This window comes from Rousettus aegyptiacus, unplaced genomic scaffold (genome assembly GCF_014176215.1).
Source record: "Rousettus aegyptiacus isolate mRouAeg1 unplaced genomic scaffold, mRouAeg1.p scaffold_m13_p_8, whole genome shotgun sequence".
Classification (NCBI taxonomy): domain Eukaryota; kingdom Metazoa; phylum Chordata; class Mammalia; order Chiroptera; family Pteropodidae; genus Rousettus; species Rousettus aegyptiacus.
Genome location: NW_023416311.1, coordinates 1920590 through 1941168, shown reverse-complemented (window position 1 = coordinate 1941168; position 20579 = coordinate 1920590). Strand labels below are relative to the sequence as shown.

General features: G+C 57.5%; 1 protein-coding gene and 1 non-coding gene across 2 annotated transcripts in view; one reads left to right on the top strand and one right to left on the bottom strand.

The window, feature by feature from the left end:
• HS3ST2 (heparan sulfate-glucosamine 3-sulfotransferase 2) overlaps positions 1–20579 on the bottom strand; it is a 63781-nt gene that overhangs the window by 11950 nt on the left and 31252 nt on the right. The gene's annotated exons all lie outside the window — the stretch shown is intronic.
• LOC118607252 lies at positions 20208–20326 on the top strand. The gene has a single exon (XR_004952745.1). It is a non-coding gene; the product is annotated as a 5S ribosomal RNA (ribosomal RNA).

Sequence of the window (20579 nt, the reverse complement as noted above, 5' to 3'; positions counted from 1 at the left end):
GACACACCGGGGTGGGTGACGCGAGGTGCCGCCGCGGAAAATCTGGGGCCTCGGCGAAGCGCGCCGAGAGCAGAACCGAGGGGGGCGAAAACCAGGGCAGCCTGATCGTGGCCTCCCAAGCAAAGGTCCACGAGGCTGGCCTGACAGGCGAGACGGCGACGGGGAAGACAGAGCGGTCGCAGGCGACGTGCGGTCTGCGATGCCGCTGACGAAATCTACACCCAGACGGACGGAGCTACAGGCGACGCTTTCCTTGGAGAGACATTTCCAGAGACAGGAGATGGCTATTTGGGCACATCAAAAAGTCCAGTTTAGGCTGAACAAAATAAAACCTACATCCATCATCCATCCACCCACCATACATCCATCCACCTGTCCATCCGTCCATCCATCCATCCATCCACACACCTGTCCGTCCATCCATCCATCCATCCACTCATCATCCATCCACACACCCACCCATCTATCCACTGTCCATCCGTTTGTCCATCCATCCATCTATCCTTCTATTCATCATCCATCCACCCACCTGTCTGTCCGTCCATCCATCCATCCATCCATCCTCTATCTATACAAACACGCATCAGAGAAAACATTTTAAATTACATGTAAAATGCAAAAGTTCTATGGGTATTATCGATACCCAGGATGGCTAGCACCAAGAAAACAGTTCCTCTACAAATACGAGCATTAAGAGAACTTTGTAGCATAATTAAATGCTAGAGAAACACAGACTATCCATAGAGTTTTGCAGAAGTAAAGTCTGGAGCCCCCAGTACTTAGTACTTAGCCAGTTTGCTTGCAAAGGCAGAAGCAAAGCATTAGGAGACACGCGACGGCTTGAAAAGCACCCCACCTGCTCTCGGAAAATTTCCTTGACAATAAAAGCGATGAGCTACGAGATGCCGGGGAAGAACCTGCGAACCGGGAGGCTGTGCCTCGGAGGACAGTGATCGGGACCGAGGGAAGAGCTCCGAGTCCACATAGTTAGTGTTTCAGCTTCTCGTATCGAGATTTTTCTTTGGAAAGAAGATACAAAAAAATTAATAATTTACACTTCAACAAAACTGGAAAAAAATCGATAATTCGATCAATCGAATCCAACACCTCAGATTAAATTAGGAGAGGCAGAGCGGAAGGACCGGGATTCTTTCCCAGAAGGTGGTGCCGACTCCCGCACGCCTCGGAGAACTGTAAAATGAAGACTCAAAAACAGGACACACGTTTCCCAAAATACTGGAAAATAAAGAAGCAAAGAAAATGCGCTTCATATAACAAGAGAGAAGAATGGAAAGGAAAGCAGGAAAAAAATTAGCAAAATGGTAGAAAAAGTGTGGAAGCGAGTGTTAATATTAAAAACGATCAGACGCGGGCTAACTGACATCGTTTTTCGAGGGCAACGATAAAGGTTCCTCCTTGTAAGATGAAACCTAGTCACGTGCGTGTCGGCAGGTTCACCCCAGAACCCGGGGCGGGAAGGACCCACGTGAAAACGGAGAGGTTTGGCTACACCAGGAAATGCCCGTCTAAGGCAAGCTGGAGTCACGACGTTGCCTCGGGGGGAAGCAGAGTCCGAGGCAGAGGCGTGACCTGTGGCGAAGTGGACCACGTCACAGCGGTACTCCGGATAACGTGGCGCATCGAACGCAGGGCTCACCGTGCCCCCTCCCCGCCCCCCGGGGCCAGCACGCACCTGGTGGCAGGCGGGTAAAAGGTGGAAAGTCGGAACATGGAGAGACGGAATGAAGAGCGGGCGGCAGACACGCGGAGACGTGCTTTCGGGAGGAGGGGGGCTGACAGAGGAGGGGCGCTGGGCTTAGAAGAGAAAGCCGAGGCCGCGGGGAAAGGTAGCCATGTGGAACTGGAGGCACCAGGGACCCCGGTGAGGGGGGAGGGGCGGGAGACGCAGGGGCCACGCTGGGGGCCTCGCGGAGCGGAGGCCGGATCTGCAGGGCCTCTGACCCCTACGGCCAGGTCCCCGCCCCGCTCCGACTGGGGCAAAGGCGGGGAGCTATGCCCTGGGGCCCCTGAGCCGGCCGGCCCCAGGCACCGGTGCCGTGAAGCGGGGATGAGCCACCTCCCACGCCTTCCAGAGCCCCGGCAGGCAGGCTTACTGGTCCGCGCAGGCCGACGCGTGGACGGGCCCTCTCACGAGAAACTGACCAGCCGAGACGAAGCGTAACATCTACCACAGCTCAATTCATTAAAAGTGAAGCTGCCACGTCCCAGCGAGGTCCGTATCATGACAAACCTACTACAGCGTCACAATTCAGGGCAGGATTGGGTCAAAAGAAAAAACTTGGTAAACTCAACGTTCATTGCTAATTAGACACGTACCCTTGAGAGCCGGGCTATCTCAAACTGCATTGCAGGAGCCCCAGGTGGTGGGAATTTGGCACCTAGAAGTGACCTGCCCAAGACCCACAGTGCTGCCTGGGAACCCGGGACACAAACCCAGGTCGCCCGTGCCGGCGACCTCCGGACTGGGAGGCTCACTGAGCTCAGCAAGATGAAGGCGCCTGCTAACACGATTAATAGTTAATTTCATTCCACGCTCTATAGACAGTTCAATTAAAGCTTTAATAAATGGGAGGGGGGATGGAAAGTCATAATCCGAGAAAGACATCTATTCTTCTCAAATTAATCTATAAATCAAATGTCATTCCAGTGCGATCCCAAGAGGATTTAAAAAATTGAATTTGACATTACAATGATAAAGTTTCTTGTGGGTGAATACATTAAAGATGAGATTGTATTAGAGGGGAGAATTGCGGGGTGGGACCTGCCATGTCACACACAATACATATTACGAAGCCACAGTCATTGGCACAGCGTGGTTCTAGCTCAGAGGAGACAGACGGGTTCACGGAACAGAACCCCAAAGCGGAAGTAAGCGCAGCTGTCTGCAAAGCACGTCGTGGAGGTGGCCTTTCAAATGGGCTGGGGAATTATGGATCATTGGGGCATTATGGGGACAACTAGTGAATCCGCTGGGGAAAAAATGGAGTCAGGGGTCCCCATTCACACCTGTGCCAGTTATTAACTCAAGAGGACAGGAATAATTCAAGGGAGTACAAGGTTAAAATGTGGCTGACTGCGTGCATGTTCCTGAGAACGCGGGCAGCTGTATGACCACGACGCCAAAGGGGGACAGCGAACTTGCACTTGGCGTGTGACAGTGTAAACATGCGAAAGTTTCGGGAGACAGAAACATGCCCGCGAGGGGAAATAAAATGCAGAAACACTGTGTTCCATACGTAACAGACAGACATTTAAGATCTTTAATACGTAGAGTTTGTATCAATCAGAAAGAAAAAACACCCTAATAATAAAAAAAAAAAACAACGGAGGAAAAAGCATAGCCATTCCTGAAAGATCTAAAATTGGTAACATGCCCAAATCCGCTAGATTTCCAAGAAACACAGATTAAGTCCCAATACGATGGTGTTCTGACTTATCGCGAAGTTACTGGTTCTCTCCACGGTGCACAGGCTATGTATTCTCACAAGGTGCTAGGACCGAACTTAAGTTTAAACTTTATGGAAGGCACTCTTTAGAATTGATCTTGTCGCGCTGTTAAGATATTTGCAGGAGATGTACGCTATCAAAGGGTGCAACCCAGTATTACGCAGCGAAGTAACAGAAAAGGACCCACATGTCCTCAGGACTGTATCGATTACGTGACACAGTGGACGCACGTCGCGAAATGCTAATCCGGTAACAATGCCTTAGAAAACGTGTGAGACACGGGGAAAACGCTGGTATTGAATTGCGGCAGACAGTACCACGGACACACGATGCCTGGTCTCCGTGCGTGTGCACGCGTGTGTGAACTCGGACGGACACACGATGACTGGTCTCCGTGCGTGTGCACGCGTGTGTGAACTCGGATCGCCGAAGGCAGGACGTAGAGTTACCCCGTGATATTCTAACATCTTCTCGCTCTCCCGACTGTATATAAAAATATCCGACCCGCTGTGCTCGACGACTTCTTGAAACACGCCAGATCAGTCTGTCCTCTGTTCGGTGCGCCGGCAAAACCCTCCCCCACGTTGCTCCCAATGCACTGATGGGTTCCAAGCAGGAAATGTCAGCACAGAGCCCGTTTTGCATCATGTAGCTTTTGCATCCTTGGACGTTTTTTATCACGTGCTTCCCCCCTGCACCCCCCCACACACAGAGGGTGTGGAAAAGGGAAAAGCACAGGCTTTGGCGCTTGGCATGTCTAAGCTGGAATCCCTCGTCGCTTCGCGCGGCCTTGGGCCAGTCACGAACCTCGCCCCGAGCCTCGGTTTCTGCGTGCAGGGGGATAAAATGAAACTGACTCTGCGAGACTGTGGCGGGACCGAGGCCGAGATGCTGCCGGGGGAGCAGGCTGGCGGGCGCACAGTAGGTGCTCGTGAGCTGCGGTTGCTACGGCTGACCTTGAGCCCGCCCGGGACTGCGGGGAGAGCCGGAGCAGAATGCGATTATCCGCGCTGGAACGAGGCCAGCGTCTCGCACGACACGCTGCTGAGTGTTCGATCGGGAAACCTAAGTGCACACGGCCTCAGCCCACGCTCGGGGCTCCCCCCGGGGCTCCGGAGGTGGGATGCGTTTTAGAGGGGCGCATCTGCCGGCTTTTTAAAATTCCACAACTAATTAACCAGAATCCTCATCAGCAGTCTCCGCACGGAGTCACCGAACACGTCAGCCAACCCCGGCCCTTTCCTGAGAAACCCGGGCGGCTCTCGCCCACTGGGGCCTCCGGCGAGGTGCTGGGTGCCCGGGGACTTGAACAGAGAAAGCTGACTTTTACTTAACCCGCTGGAAGGTTGTTCTCATAGCGCTCTGAAATTGGGAAGGCACGATGATCTAGTGATCAAACCCACAGACGCTGGAGTCAGGCTGACGCGGCCTCTCATTCGAATCTGTCCCCTCTGAGAGGACACGTCCCACGTAAGTTACTTAACCCCTGGAAGCTTCGGTTCCCTCATCCGTAGAACATGAACAGCTATGGTGCCTACTTCCTAGGATTACTGCAGTAATTACGGGTGAGGACGAGGGTGAGAATTAAATATACTTCACACGCCGTCTGGGGCTTGGGAACGTCTCAGAAAAAATGTTAACAAAACAGACGTAAGCGCTTTTTCCTTAGAATCTCCAAAGGGAGGGTGATGTCCTCAGGCAGCCAGCGAGATGTCACGTGGGGTGCAAAGGTCGCGGCTGAGCCCTGTAACAACCAGAAGGAAAAAAAAAGGAACCGCAGAGAGCGTTCTCATTGTCCTGCTTCCAATTTGCTTATTAAATATCCTCGGAAGGGAAAATTTTAATAGTATGGTCGGAAACATTTCAATGGTTCCCAAAAATATACAGCGGTGCTCCTTTAATAAGAAAATCCTCTTAGAAGGCCGGGGGCTGGTTATTGCTGTGGCTGTGTGACGGGCTCACTCCCGTGCCAGCGTTTTTTCAAGGAGTGGGCTGTCGTAAATGTAACTAGTTATTATTTAACTCTGTGCACTTGCTAGGAAAGTAATTTTCTGATTAGCGAGGAGGTCAAAGGAGAGACGTCAGAGCTTCCCCCGGCTCTGATTGCGAGGTTGGAACGGGGGAGAACGTGGGCCCCTATTATGTTGAGAATCGTGACGGGGGAATAAGGTGGCCACGATTTTCCTGCTTTATCTGGAAAACAAACCCGAGAACGGCCACTGTGCCCAAGACAGCTCTTCAGTCCGTTCGATTTTCATTTTTATAGGAGTATTTGTGCCAAAAGTCCATTATCTCCCAGATAAAAGTTATAAGCAATTCCTGAAATCTCAGATCTTATCCTGTGTCCTAGTTGTGATAAAAAAACAAAGAAAAACCAGAAAAACCACCCTAGCGTAACCCACAGGAAAGGGCAGCGAGGACTCGGGCCTGTGTGGTGGCCGAGGGGCACGCCCGCCGCGTCCCCTCGGCTCCCCGAGTCGGCTTTCACGTGTACACAGTGGACAGAGGGGGACGCCTCTGCAACGGGTCATTTCCTGTGCCGGCCGCCGCCCGGGCAGCAGGCGGCGTGTTATGTCGGGGAGCGGCCGTGAAGGCCAGCTTCGTGGCCTGGGGAAGCAGGTCCCCTCCCCACGGGGGCGGCGGCGCCCGTCTGCGTGGGCGTCAACTATCACACGAAGGCAGGCGTCCTCTCTCTCCTCGAGCTGCGACGTCTGCCTTCTCCCGCCGCCGGACGTCGGGGCTCCTGGAGTTAACGGCATCGGCCCCCCGGTTCTCGGGCCGCAGACTCGGCCGGGGACCCACACGGGCAGCTCTCCTGGGTCTCCAGCTGCAGACGGCAGACGGTGGCACGTCGCGGCCCCCATGACTGCGCGAGCCAATTCCTACAAGACATCTCCTGATATACCTGTATCTCCTGCTGGTCCTGTTTCCCTGACGAACGCAGTTTCTTACGGCTCTTCCGTGAGGATTAAACAAAACGTGTATCAAGTGCGAGCAATGGGAGCTGGTGAGGCAGCGCTGTCACCCGCCGAAGGCTGCCGCGGGCCGGGCGAGGGACCCCCAGAGGGGTGAGGGGGACGTGACCACTGGGGGGCAGGAGAAGACGGTCACAGGCAGGCACAAGAAGATCGCTTCACAACACCAGGGACGCTGCTGAAGTTCCCGACTCATAGCTCGAAAGCGGAATCGACCTTTAAAATGGGGCTGCAGACCAGAGAAGAGGGGGGTGGGTGTCCCCCCGGGTCCTCGCGTGAGTGTTGCGTTTGCTCGTTTTGTTTCAGTCCGGGAAACACGGCAGTTTGTGGAAGCTCCGTGTCGGTCCCCCCACCGAAAGCTGGGCAAGCCGTGCCCAGGCCGGGGTGCCGGCCGAGGGAGAGGCGGGCAGGGGCCCGATCCCCACCTGTTACCATGCTCCCAGGGGAGGCACGAGGCCGGAGGCGGCCCCGGGCCTCACACAGGGGACCCCCGCCCGGGGTTTGGGCCAAACGTGCATCTCCGATGGCGGTTCATCCAGGCCCCGAGTCCAGGGGCGTGATGGGGGCACGCCTCAGCTGCCCGCGCCCCGTCCCCCAGCCGTACCTCCCGAGGAAGGCGTCCCGCCTCTCCGTGCCGGGGCGCGGAGGGAGGCTCTGCTGCAGCGTTTACCGCCCCGGTGCGTCTGCTCCTTGGCCGCGTTCTGCTGGGAGGCTCGGCATCTCATTCCTAAACGGGCTGCTTGCGGTTTAATTGTGCAGCTAAGTCGAGCTGTCAAACGGCATACTCGGTGGCCGGGGGGGGGGGCGGTTTGTGGGAGAAGCAAATGGTCCCCAGGGCTGCTTCACTTGGCTGATCGTCCGTATGTCGTGCACTCCTCTGTAAGCGACACACACTTAGCTCTCAGTGTCGGGGAGTGAGGAAGCCTCGGCCCCCACAGGAACCACGAGAGAAAGGCTGGTTTCTGGGACCGGACCCTTGGAGAGAGCTGGGCCGGGCCGGAGATGGCCCACCGACATCTCGACTCCGGGCCTTCGGCGACCAGCGACCAGAGGGGGCTGCCTGGTGGCCGGCTGTGTGCCAGACCTTCCCCTTGGTGTCGTGGCCAAGACCTCGTTCCTTCCTGACACCCCAGTGTGGGAGCTTCTTGGGCTAAACTCTGGGACAAAATGGGATTCACAGGGACACACAGCAGGAAGTGAGATTTGTGGGCATGAGCCCCAAGTTCAAGTGCTCAGTCTGTCCCGGGGTGCTCTCTGCTTCTCCCGCGCCCCTCTCCAGGGCCTGCAGATTGAGTCAACCTCTGAGGGAGTCTTCTGCATTGGAGGCCGGGGTAGGCGGCCTTTCTTTTTCCAAGCCGCCTCTCGCGGAACCTTCAGTTAAAGACACACAACCAGGTGTTGGCGGGAGGGGGTGGAGTGCCGTGCAGGAGCGAAAACCCTGGTGCGTTAGGGCCGCAGGTGTTGTCTGGCCAAAAAGAATGAGTCGAGGTCCATGGCGTCTGGGAGGGGCGGGTCCCGCCCGACGTTTCACGGAGAAACCAACCTGGCGGTAGGTATTTTTTCGCTTCCATTTTGCAGATGGAAAAACCGAGGTCGGGGAAGTTCTCCGAGGTCGTCCAGCTCGAAAGTGGCCGAGGCTTGCACCAGCTGCGTCAGACGCAGGGCCCGCCCTGGAAGGCGACACTGTGGGGCCCGTCCCTCGGGTCCGGGGACAAGACACGGGACGCGCAGCTCCTTCTAAAGTGGAGTCGCGCGCCGAGGGGCGAAGAAGAGTCCCCCAAAATGCGCGTCCCTCAGAAGTGCCGCCCGCGAGGACCCCACTGACCCTTCTCCCAGAGTGGAGCCAGGGAACCCCGGGTTTGGAGCCCGGCCCCGGCTCTCACGGCCGGACTTCCGCGATCCTTGGGTTTCTCACCCCATTTGTAGGGTTTTTCCTTGAGCTAATGTGAGGAGATGGCCCTGATCATGGGAAGCCTTCGCGATGGTCCCTGACACAGGACCAGGTCCCTGTGTAGGAGGCCAGAACGCCATTCGTACCGTGACATTTGGGTCAGCGAGCTTCTTTCTCGACCCTGTGTTTCTCCCTCTTCCTCCATCCTTCATCACCTAGAAATGGAGCCCTTCCCCTACCTGGGTGGGACCCGCCTGGAACAGGGCTGGAAGCCATTCCTCTACTAGACCCGAACGAGGCTGTGGCAGGGCCATACCCCTCTGCGGCTGGCTGGATGGGCACCCCGACTTCTCCTGCAGGCTGGCCTCAAAGACAGGTGCAAGGGTGGGTGGCTAGAATGCCTACTTCTGGTTTTGGGCTCAAGATGCACGCGTCAGTCTAGCTCGACCGGGAATACAAGTAGAAATTACACTTTCGTTTCTATCTGCCTCTATTCTTTTGACTTAGTTTGGAACCAGGAAGCAAAGAGGGGTGTGATTACGTGCTAACTTCCAGCGTCAACGGAAGGAAAGTGTAGAGTCGAACCATCGTCTAATATTGTATCGTCAAGCCAAAAAACAAAAGTAACCCCCCCCCCAATCCAGTTAAGTGGTTATTCCAGCCACCCTAGCGACACACCAGGATGTCACATCCGACGGTGCCGATGTGACACCCGAACCTCCCATCCACCTCATGGCATGAATCCTCCACGACAGGTCTCCACGTAAAGCGTTTCAAATACCTCTTCTGTCTTAGAACCCTCTTGTCCCGGAAAAACTGCTCCTGTTTCCTCGACTCTTGCCCATGGGACCACTTGGCTGGTTAGCTGGTTGGTTGGTTGGTTGGTTTGTTGGTTAGCTTGTTGGTTGGTTGGTTGGATGGTCGACTGGTTGGTTGGCTGGCTGGTTGGCTGGCTGGTTGGTTGATTGGTTTGTTTGTTGGTTGGTTGGTCGGCTGGTTTGTTTGTTTGTTTGTTTGTTGGTTGGTTGGTTGGCTGGTTGATTGGTTGGTTGGCTGGCTGGTTTGTTGGTTGGCTGGTTGATTGGTTTGTTTGTTGGTTGGTTGGCTGGTTGGCTGGCTGGTTGGCTGGCTGGTTGGTTGATTGGTTTGTTTGTTGGTTGGTTGGTTGATTGGTTGGCTGGCTGGTTTGTTGGTTGGCTGGCTGGTTGGTTAGCTGGTTGGTTGATTGACTGTTTTGTTTGTTGGTCGGTTGGTTGGCTGGTTGGTTGGTTGATTGGTTTGTTGGTCAGTTGGTTGGCTGGCTGGCTGGTTGACTGGTTGGTCGGTCGGTTGGTCAGCTGGTTGGTTCCTGTGGCCTCTCCCACTTATCCGGCTCGCTCTCCCAGGGTGTGAAACCCTGGGCGTTGCTGGGCTGGTGTGTCGGCAGCACTGGCCTGCCATCGCTCAGCCGGGAAACGTGCCAAGCTTTGCTATCTCTTTCATCACGTGACGCTCAGGGAAGGAAGCACAAACGGTCGACCTGTTCCGGAACTGGCATCTGTTTGCAGTCTGTGCTGTTCTGCAAAGGCAATCGAGTGGTCTGACTTTGCCGCACACGGAGCATATGTTTAGGGGTCATTGCTGTGGCCTGAGAATCTGAGCATGGTGAGGTTCACCTCCCTTGTTGACCCCTAAGATGCTCTTGGGAAATCTCACACGTGCTATTTTTTAAAAAGTGAAGTCAGAAATAAAGATTTTCATGTGAAATTCCTCAATTATACAAAATTGGCAAGTATTTTTAAACAACATCAACAAGGACTCGATCAAACGTGTGCCCCCGACGCTGCGACCTACGAGCTGCCGGCTTGCGACCTGCATGCCTAGGCCGCTGAGGCTGGCTTCTTCCTTTTACCAGGATGTTTATTAAGAAGCAACCAAATGCCCAGGTGCTGGGGAAGGGAAGTGAGCGAAGGGCCCACAGCCCGGCCCCTCCCAGGTCTTGCCAGTGGTTGAATTAAGGTAAGAACCTTTGGCGTAAGTTTCTGGGAGGCCGTGAAGTGTCTTCTCCAGCTGCCCGGGTCACTGGAGACCTTTCTGTCCTCATGGGGGTGAGGGTTGGGGTTCTGCCATGGCAGTCACCTCATCCGCCTGCAAGCCTTGTTCCTGCCCCCGCCAGCTTCCTGCCTGCCCCCCTCGCCCCCGACTGGGTCCCACCTCTGCTTCTCGACACGCCGTATGGCGCCACGTGCATCCTGGGGCCCTCGCTGGCGCTTGGAGGGAGCTGGCGACTGAGGGAGGTGGGAGACGGAGCAAGGGGCAGGGCCCGAGAGCCGCTCTCACGGCCGCGCTCTGCAGGCCACTCTCTGAATGTGGCGGGCACGATGTCCCCTGGAAAAGCACTCACTTCTCCCAGGGTCAGTTTCCCTGGGCTGTGGCGTGGACTCACATATCATACCTCAGGGGAATTCCGATTGGTCCATTCGGAGTCGCATGCCGTCCCTGAACGCATCACGATGGCCAGCGGCCGGCTTCGGTCAGGTGTCCCTCTCCTAGTGCCCTCGACCCGGAGTTCCCCAGAGGAAAGGCAGAGGGGGACTGGAGGGTGGGCAGGCAAGCCAGCAGATGAGTCTGCCCTCTGCCGTGATAGCTTCCCCCCGCCTTCATGGGACAGAAGACAAGTCGAGGTAGGAGACTTGGCACATCCGAGCCTTTCCTTGGTCGCGCGATGACTCTCTGATGCCTAGGCTGGTGGGATGTCTTCGCGTAGTGCCAGGGACTGGCTCCGCGCTGCATGGAGCCTTGGGGGGCCGTGCAGCTTCCTCGTTCTCTCCCACCCCCGCCCGTGTTGGCAGTCACGGTCTCCCCCAGGCCGGTGGCCCCCGAGCCCCGCCCAGGGTGCGTGGCCATGGAAACGCCCCATCCTGTGGCCAGGAAGGGGCAGACCCAAGCGCGGGGGAGGGGGCATCCAGGAGCAGAGCCGCTGCCTCCACATTAATTTACAGCCCGGCGGCCCCCGGCGAGGCTGACAGACTGATGGATGGCCAGGCCGGCCGGGTGTGCAGCTCGGCCTCCTGGCTCGGAGCGCCTCTCCCTCCCTCACCACGCCTGGGACACGGCTGATCTCACGTAAGACGGGGTCCGCGCGCCAGAGCCACATGCACTCACGGCCTCTCCCTGCGGCGGACTCCCAGCGGGATGCTGACACCCAGGGGTGCTCCAGCACCACCTCCACCCCGCCAGGGCACGGCGCAGGGCACGCAGGACACCTGGCGCAGATGGGGCCTGCACAGGCGCTCAGGCGCTGCCCCCGGGGAGCTGGGTCCCAGGCCTTCCCCGAGGACAGCCGCTGCCAGCCCCCTGTGGGCTGCCCTGTAGGGCTTCTATGGGACCTGGAGGGAGGCGAGCGGGCGGGCTGCTCGGACAGCAGAGACGGGGCCGGGGCTGACACGCCGGGCTGGTGGTGACGGGGCACTCGCGCTGAGCGTGCGGCCCGCACCCAGGCCACCCTCACTTCACGAAAACGGGGTACGGGACTGCTGACCGAACGTCCCGCTTTCCCCGAGACTGTGGCCGGAATCCATAGACAGGGCTTCGGGCAAGTGCCCGAGGCCACGTGCGCCGGCCCCTCCCCCCTCGGGCCCCTCCCCCCTCGGGCCTCGTCCCCCTCTGGCCTCGTCCCCCGCCAGCCCCGGCCCGTGTCCCAGGTCCGCTGCAGTCAGACACGGCACCCCCTTGCCCCGGGGCTGTTTCCTCAGGGCTCCACACTCCGCCCCTTCTCCAAGCCTGGCCTCAGATGCACCCACCCAGGGAAGAGCCCCCGACCCCCGCGCCGCCCCCCAGCACCCCACCCCGCTCCCCGTTCCCGCGGCACCGCCCACCACCTCCTGACAGACTCGGCAGTTTACTCACCCCCGCTGTTTGGGCCTTACGCTCCTGCTTAACATCCACCAGTGGCTCCCCACAGCTTACGGGGTCTCCCACAGGGTGGGGCGATTTGGGGGGTCTTTGGGGGCTCTGCATTAACTAACACTGAACCCCAGCGTCGCCTGCTTAGACGAAGACAGAGTCTCGGCTTGGTTTTGGCGTCTCTGACACTGTTGTTTCCGTTTTAACGGCATGACAGCAGGTCACAGGCACCCGACAGTGTCCGGGCAGAACTGAGTAACATCGTCTCGTTTTTCATTGTACTTATTTCTTCAGCCAAAGTTACCCGTTTCCCATTTGCCAAGGTGATTAAAATCTTACTCCCTAAAATTCACTTCCCACTTTAAGCTTAAAAAACATCACAACGGGGCCACACGAGCAACAGAAGTCTAAGGACGAGCATCCGGCAAATTCTACACCCTGGAATGTCGCTCTCTCAGCTGCTCCCCCCACGCACCCCGACTCTGGGAGCCGAGGTGCCAGCACTGGGCGAGTCCCGCGCGTCCCGGGCCAGCACAGGCGTCCCGCGCTGTCTTCCGGGGCGGCCGTTTGCGCGTCAGAAGCCAGCGCCAGCGTCACCTCCTCCGAGAAGCCCCTTGCTATCCGTCTCTGCGAGGCAGCGTCGTTCCTCCCTCCCCCCTGCCGCCTGCGCCCGTTCCCAGCCCCGCGGTGGCAGGACTCACGTGGCCCCGTCCTGCTGGTCTAGACTGCGGTCCCCGGGGGCAGACGCTGCCCTCGCCCTGTCCCCACGGCCACCGCGCCCAGCACCGCCTGCGCCTGGCCCGCGTCAGATGCTAGGGACGAGTGAGCGAGACACCCCCTCAGGGACACTCTCCAGGGGCCTCTGACTGCCCGGCACGTGGGCGAGGGAGAGGTCTGCGACGAAACCCTCGCAGTCACTGGCCTGCAAGGCGGTGGGGCGCCCACAGGGGCCCGGCTATGCCGGTGACCAGAGGGGTGATTCTAACATAGCAGGGCGGTCAGCAGGCTCGTTCGACTTCCTTCTGAAGCCAGCTCCATCGGTGACGAAGCTGCCATTCCGATGGCCTCCTGCCTGAGTCTGGACTCGGTTGGCTCTGAAGGGAAGCGGGGTGCCGTCCTATGAGCCGTCTTCCGCCCCGCCCCGACTCTCAACACGGCGAGAGGTGTCAGGAGCCCGCGGAGCCTCGGGCCGGGCAGAGGACTTGCATTGTGCCCAGGGAACCTGTCCTCAGGGCCCAGCCACCCTCGCGCCCATGGACTCGGGCCTGGCCCCGGGCGCAGCCACAGCAACTGGCCCTCCAGTGCCTCTGGCCCCCGCCTTTCAAACAGCAGCGGCAGCCCCGGCCATGCGGGCGCCCGCCGCTGGGAGCCCCAGTCCCGCCGCGGTGCGCTCTGCCGGTGCCGGCTGCTGCCGTGACGCCCTCCCCAGGGCAGGCCCCGGCGGCCATGGCCTCTGACACCCTTTCTCGTTCTTGGTCTCGACCCGCACACCGTGGCTGTAGCAGCCCCCGCTGCCCCCGCCGCCTCCGCCAGGCTTCTGGGGGCTCAGGCAGGTCCCAGGCCGTCCAGATTCAAGGAACATGGGAGACTCAGAACACTAGCCCCCTTCCGGGCTGGCGGCCGAGGGCCGCGGGGCGCGGAGACCGCAGGAGCAGCAGGCCTGTCGCCGGGCCAGCTGGCCCAGCCCCGCGGGGCCTGCGGGCACAGCAGGTCCCGGCGCTCGTCCCGACCGTGACAGGTTCCGGCCCCAGCAGCTGCCGCCGTCAGCTCTCGGCGGTGCTGTTCGCAGTGAATGATGCCTTTTCCCAGACGGCATGTGGCCTTGGCAGGGCCGGGCAGGCGCGAGGCTCCGGCTCACAGCCGAATGGCCCTCTGCCTACGCCGTGCTGGCCGGCGCGGGCCCGCGGGACGCCTGGGAATGGCGATCGCCGTGAACTCGGCTTGAGAGCAGCATACGGCCCCCTGGTGCAGCCGTGAGGGACAAATTTCCGGCAAGTCCGAGAACCCGGGTGTGGGACGCAGGGGGACAGGCGCCTGCCACTCGACGCAGGCGCGCCCAGGCTGGCCCGGGGATCCGGGACCCGGCCACCACGTGTGCACCAGCCAGCCCCGGTCGACCCGCTAGCTGGCCACAGATGCGCGAGCGAGTCCGGCCACGTTCCGGTGACCTGGCCCAGACCAGCAGAACTGCCCGCGTGAGCTCAGCTCACGCTGCCGACCTGCAGGGCAGCCGAGTTTAACGAACGCCGTTATTTAAACCGCGGCTTCTCGGACAACAGAGATGAACTGAAACCCACGGGGTCCGCGTCGTCAGAGACGGCCAGGGCAGGCGGCGTCACCCAGCCGCCCCCGACACGCCCGTCCCGAACGCCCCAGGGCGGCGGGCCGCGCGAGGACAGAGCGAAAGGCGTGGCTCCGAAGGACCCGCGCCAGGAACGAAAGCCGGCCGTCAGCGTCCCCCCACTTCCGGTCCAGGGGCCGTCGGCGTCCCCCCACTTCCGGTCCAGGGGCCGTCAGCGTCCCCCCACTTCCGGTCCAGGGGCCGTCAGCGTCCCCCCACTTCCGGTCCAGGGGCCGTCAGCGTCCCCCCACTTCCGGTCTAGGGGCCAGCCGGGTGCGAGGGCAGGTGAAGGGCCCATGGTCCGGGGGGCCCGCCAGGAGGGTGCAGGCGGGGTGTGACGCACCGCCCAGCGCCTCCCGCGGGCCAGGCCGGGGACTCGCTGTTTCGGAGGTGCTCGGTTTCGCTCGCCGCCGGCACCCCCACCCCACCCCCCTTAACAGCCTGCGCGACACCTTCTGCGCCCACGTGTCTGAAGCCTGGGGAGCGGAGGGAGGGGCCGGGGTTGGAAAAGTGCTCCGAGCACCCAGAGTCGAAGCGTCCTGCTCCTGCGGACCGCTGCTCGCCCGCCAGGGCTGTGCTTCCGTGACCCCCACGCGGGCCCGGCGGGGGGACCTGCTGTCATCGCCACCTCGTGGAGGAGGAGACGAGGGTATGGCTGGTGAAGACGCATGCACGCCCCACGTCTGGCGGCCCCCGGCCCTCGGCCGCCCGGGCCTGCCCGCGCCAGCCGGACTGCCCAGTGGGAGCGGCCGGACGTGCGGGGGGCTTGCTCCGCCTCTAGTGAGCCGACGCGGAGGCCGTGGCGGGGATGCGGGCGGCCTGCTCAGGCCCCGCTTTAAATTCTTCGGGGTGACTTCGGGGGCGTCTTCTGTTCTGGGTCCAGAGCTGGGCGGGGTGGGTGGCGAACACCTCATCCCAACAGGAAATCACTTCTTTCCAGCTGACTGCTTAGCAAGCAGGAATAAGGGTCCCCGAGTGCCCAATGTCTGCCTTTTTTTAAGACAAGTCAGAAATTTAATTTTTAGGTGTGTTTTTAAGCTGGCACTCAATTTAAAAAAGAATTTTTTTTTTCCCTCAAAATACCATGTGAGCCAAACCAAATGTCTCTGGGCCAAATATTGACCGAGAGGAGCATCTGTTATACTTGGTGCAGGAGATAAAACTCAGGCCAAGTGACAATAAAAACCGGGATGAGTTCAGGGGGAACTTATCTCCTGGAAAATAAGTCCGGAATAATCATCTTTAAGGTCGATACGAGATGTGAAGGGTGGATTATTGAATAGTCTTTCACTTGGGTTTATCTCCAGGGCCGCCACTTGACATCCTAATGCTCAGTTGACAGATCACAAGCCTGTCCCACTTCAGTGTAGAGAGCAGATTTACAAGCCGAGTTCTGGAATTGCCAGCTGAGCGTGTGCCGGCGTGGCAACCTCGCTCCCATCAGTGACGACGGACCATCTGGGGCACAGGCCCCGCGTGAAGCCGTTCCCACGAGGCGCTCGCGCCCCAGCCGGCTCCCCAGGGGGCCGTTCCGGGCCTGTCTGTACCTCGCAGGTGAGCCACCCGGGCCCCGGGAATGAACCCTTGTCCCCGCCAACATCCGAGTCTGAGCCGCCACGCTCCCCACCCGCGTGGCGCTACCGACCACCGCTGCCCCGGAAGCAGGAGCCCGGCTGGCAGCTCGGCCGGGACTTGGCCGCCACGCCCCAGGGCCCTGTGGGTAGACGGGTATCAGTCCGGGTTCATTCATTCATCAGATGCTATTGAGCACCTGCGACGCGCCAGGCACTGTTCCGGAGACCAGGGGTGGAGAGACCGCCGAGGCGCAAGTCCCGCCTTCGTGGAGTCCGTGGTGCGGTCGGGGACATGGACGATAAACGAGAACAGACAAAATGTACGGCGTGTTGGATGACTGCACACGCTAAGGAGAAGCACAGAGCAGGGGCAGAGACGATGAGGGGTCCAGGAGGTCCGCATCGCACAGAGGGGGACCGAGGGGGGAGGCCCCCCCAGATGGGGCGTTTGAGCAGACGTGACGGGAGTGAGGCAGCTGGCGGTCCAGGCAGAGCGGATGCAGGTGCGCCACCCCCGAGAGGGTCAGCGAGGAAGCCCGTGCTGCAGGGGCAGAATGGGCCGGGGGGCGAGGAAGTCAGGGAGACAAAGCGGCAGAGGCAGCGGCGTAGGACCTGGGAGGTCCTGAAAGGACCTCGACTTCGCTGAATGACGCAGAGGAGTCACCTGACCCGACTTAGGTTTCTGCAGATGTCGTGGGCTGGGAACTGACGGAAGAGAAGATAGGGCAGGAGCGAGAATCAGGCAGGAGGCAGATGACAGCCATCCACGAAGGAGGTGATGGCCGCCCGGCCCAGAGCGGCTGAGAAGCGGTCAGGCTGTGCAAACACCGCCCCCCCGCCCCGCCCCAGATCCTCAGAGCCATCGCCACCGCGGCTTACTGGCCGTTCCTAGTGGCTTCGGTGCCGGCCCACGGACGCCCTGAAGTTGCTTGCGAGCCACCGTTCTGTGCACGGCATGTATCTGGGCGGGTCTGCTTGGGGCAGTGCGTCCCAGGGGTCCCAGGGGCCGTAAGTAAGCTGTGCCCTGCAGGCAAACGGATTGTGAACGCACGACTTCCTCTCTGCAACCCCAGGCAAGCTCCTGGAGCTCTCTCTCAGCCTCGGTGTCCTCGCCTGCCACTCAGCGACATCGAGGATTGTACCTGCCTTACAGGTTTAAGGGGAGAATTTAAGACTATGTAAATCACTTCACAGCAAGTGCTCAATTAGAGTTATCCATTTTTTATCCATTTTTCTCTAGGCATCAGTGACCCAAATCAGGTTGAGACTCTAAGGCGTTGCTTGAGCCTCAGCTGGACCACAGGGGGTGTAAAGGGGCCCCTTTGCCACCCCCCTGGCCTAAATGAAAGGAGGGTGGAGATTCAGGGTTCAGCTGGGACCCCAAATCTAGAGCCAGGAGACTGAGTCTTGGGCGGGCAGAGGGCCTCCTGCTCAAAGAGTCATGCAGGAGGCTGAGGGAGGCCTCAGGCAGCCGTCAGCCAGCAGAGCCAGCGCCCGCCTGGCCTCAGACCGCTGGCTTTATAGACCTCGTACTGCGGCTCGTTGGGTTTCCTTCTGTCCTTCTGACAAGGTAGGTCCTGGCTGCAGGTCTCGCTGTTTAATACCTGCCAGGAAAATGCGAATTTCTCTGTGGGTCCCACTGCTGTTTGGATAACCATAAGCAGGTCCAGCAAAATCCTCGGGGGACAGCGTCTGTAAGTGACTCCACCCAGGGAGCCTTCTGAAACTGCTCATTTTATTAATGGGCCATCTTCATACTTGCTAATGTCTAATTATTGACACTAATGGGCCCGTGCGTTTTAAAAATGAAATGATGGGTTTTATTCAATTAGGAAAAGCGGTAGATAAACTGCTGAATAAATCTGGCAAAGGACACAAAGGACTGGAAGTTAGACAGGGATCTCTCGCTTGGGGATCTCAGGATGCTGTGGCAGCAAAACTCACCCCCAAAAGAAACGAATCAATGCCTGGAATTATAAGATGGAGCACAGGGGTGCAAGGGTTCACCTTTAGATTGACAGCTGTCCTGGGTGGGGCCTAGGCTCAGAAACGGATCGCAAACCCGACTGCTGCTGACTTGAAAAGACTTCCTGACACTTCATTTCCCACCTGATGTATGGAAAGGAGAAACAAACGAGATCGAGATCGTGTATCCCCCCACGCAGGGATGAGCACTACTAACGGGGTGTTGTATATTCTCCCAGACATTTTCTGTTTCCATTTGTACGATTTTGTGCCTGCATAGCTATTTTCAAAAAGTAAATAGAATCTCACCGAAAGAACGTGGTGTTCTGTGCCTTCTTAAAATGTGTTACAATGTGGCAGATAGTTTACGTTCACGTGTTTCATCTCTTTAAACAGTTATATAGTATTCCACGCCCATTTCCTACATTGGCTATTTGTTTGCATTTTTAAGCAGTCTCACAAAATGATTAAATATCCTTGAGATAAAATACGTATCTGCTCTTTATTCCCTTGCTTTCTAAAAGCACAATTTCTGGGTCTATCAATAAACGGCCAAATTTCCTTCCAGAACAATGGATGTTGATACTACCAGAGAATATTTTTCACATTTCCCAATTTTATTGGTGAAAAAAAATGCTATCCTTATTTCACTTCATTTTCCCCCCCAGGACTACTCAGCTGAACCTTTTTCTTTCATATGTAGATCGTCGGTTTGAATTTCCATGTTGCCTTTACACATTGCTTATTCATGCCCCCTGCCCAATGTGCTCTTAGGATGTCTTTTTCTCTCTTATTCATATGTTATAAATCTGAACAAGGTAAGAATAGTTAATGTGCCCCACTACCCATCCTGCTTCATCTTTATAATTTTTTTAGTGTGGGTGGGGGGAAGGGAACCCTCCTACGCTGCTGGTGGGAATGTAAATTGGTGCAGCTGCTATGGAAAATGGTGTGGAGTCTCCTCGAAAAAATTAAAATAGAATTAACACGACCCAGCAACCCATCTGGGTGTCTACCTAAAAAGTTTGAAAATGTTTATCCTCAAAGATATATGCACGCTGATGTTCATAGCAGCGCTATTCATAGTGACCGAGACATGGGAACAGCATAAGTACCCTCTGATAGATAGACGACTGGATAAAGATGTGCCGTCTACCTACAATGGAACATGTCTCGGCCCTAAGGAAAGAGAAAAACACTGCCATTGGTGACCGCAAGGCTGGACCTTGAGATTACCATGCTAAGCAAGACCGGCCAGACAGAAAGAGCTGAGAACTACGTGATTTCCCTCATACGTGGGATGTAAACCTGAAAGCGACAAATGAATAAATAAGACAAACACATAAAAACTCAGAAACGCAGACAACATTTAGTGTTGGCCAGAGGGAAAGGGGGAGGGGAGGCAGAGAAGGGTGAAGGGGGTCGAACACACGGTGACGAGAGGAGACTTTGGGTGTTGAACACGCCATGCCACATGCACGTGATGTACTATTGAATTGTACACGTGAAGCCTATGTAATTTTATTAACCAATGTCGCCCCAATAAATTTAATTAAAAAGAAGTTTTTCTTTCATTTTTGCGGAGCCCAATTTCTCATCCTTTTCCTCTATGTTCTCTGTCCTGGGTGCTACGCTTAGAAAATCGTCGCCCCTCCGCGAGCGTAGTGGTTTTACGGCTGTCCCTCCCCATCCACACTTTTGCTTCCTACGGTTTCGGTTTCTCACGGTCGACCTCAGTCTTAAAATATGAAATGGAAAATTCCAGAAGCAAACACTTCGTAAGCTTTCGACTGCACGTCGCTCGGAGCGGCGTGCGGAGTCGCGCCCCGCCCGGGACCGCGAGCCGCCTCTTCCTCCGGCGTCTCGGCGCTGCAGACACGCCCTGTCTTCCGGTCGCTGACTAGCCGTCCGGGGGAGCAGGCTGACCGCCCAGGCCTCCCAGCGCCTGTGCCCGAGCGGCCGTTTTACTTAATAGCTTCCCATTCGCATACTACAGTGTAGTGCTATAACTGTTCCATTTTATCATTCGTTACTGTTGGTAAGCTCTTACTGCACCTAATTTATATGTTAAATTTTATCACAGGTATGCACGTATAGGAAAAAACACAGTCTACAGTCATGCCACCCTGAACAAGCCCGATCCCGTCTGATCTCGGAAGCTAAGCAGGGTCGGGCCTGATTAGTCCTTGGGTGGGAGACCACCTAGGAAGACCAGGTGCTGTAGGCATAAAAGAACAAAGAACGGAAAACAAGAACCTCACATCCATGGGTTGTAGGGGGGCGGTCTTGGAATGTATCCCCCACGGATAAGGGGAGACTACCGCATCTTTAACATTCAAGTCTGTAATCACGTTGCGACATCTTGACAGGAGGAAATAATTACTGTCCAAATGGCTAGGCAGTTGTCCCAACACTGTTGGTCGAATATGTCTTTCCAACTGACTCAAATGCCACCATTACATTCAAAATTTCAAATGGAT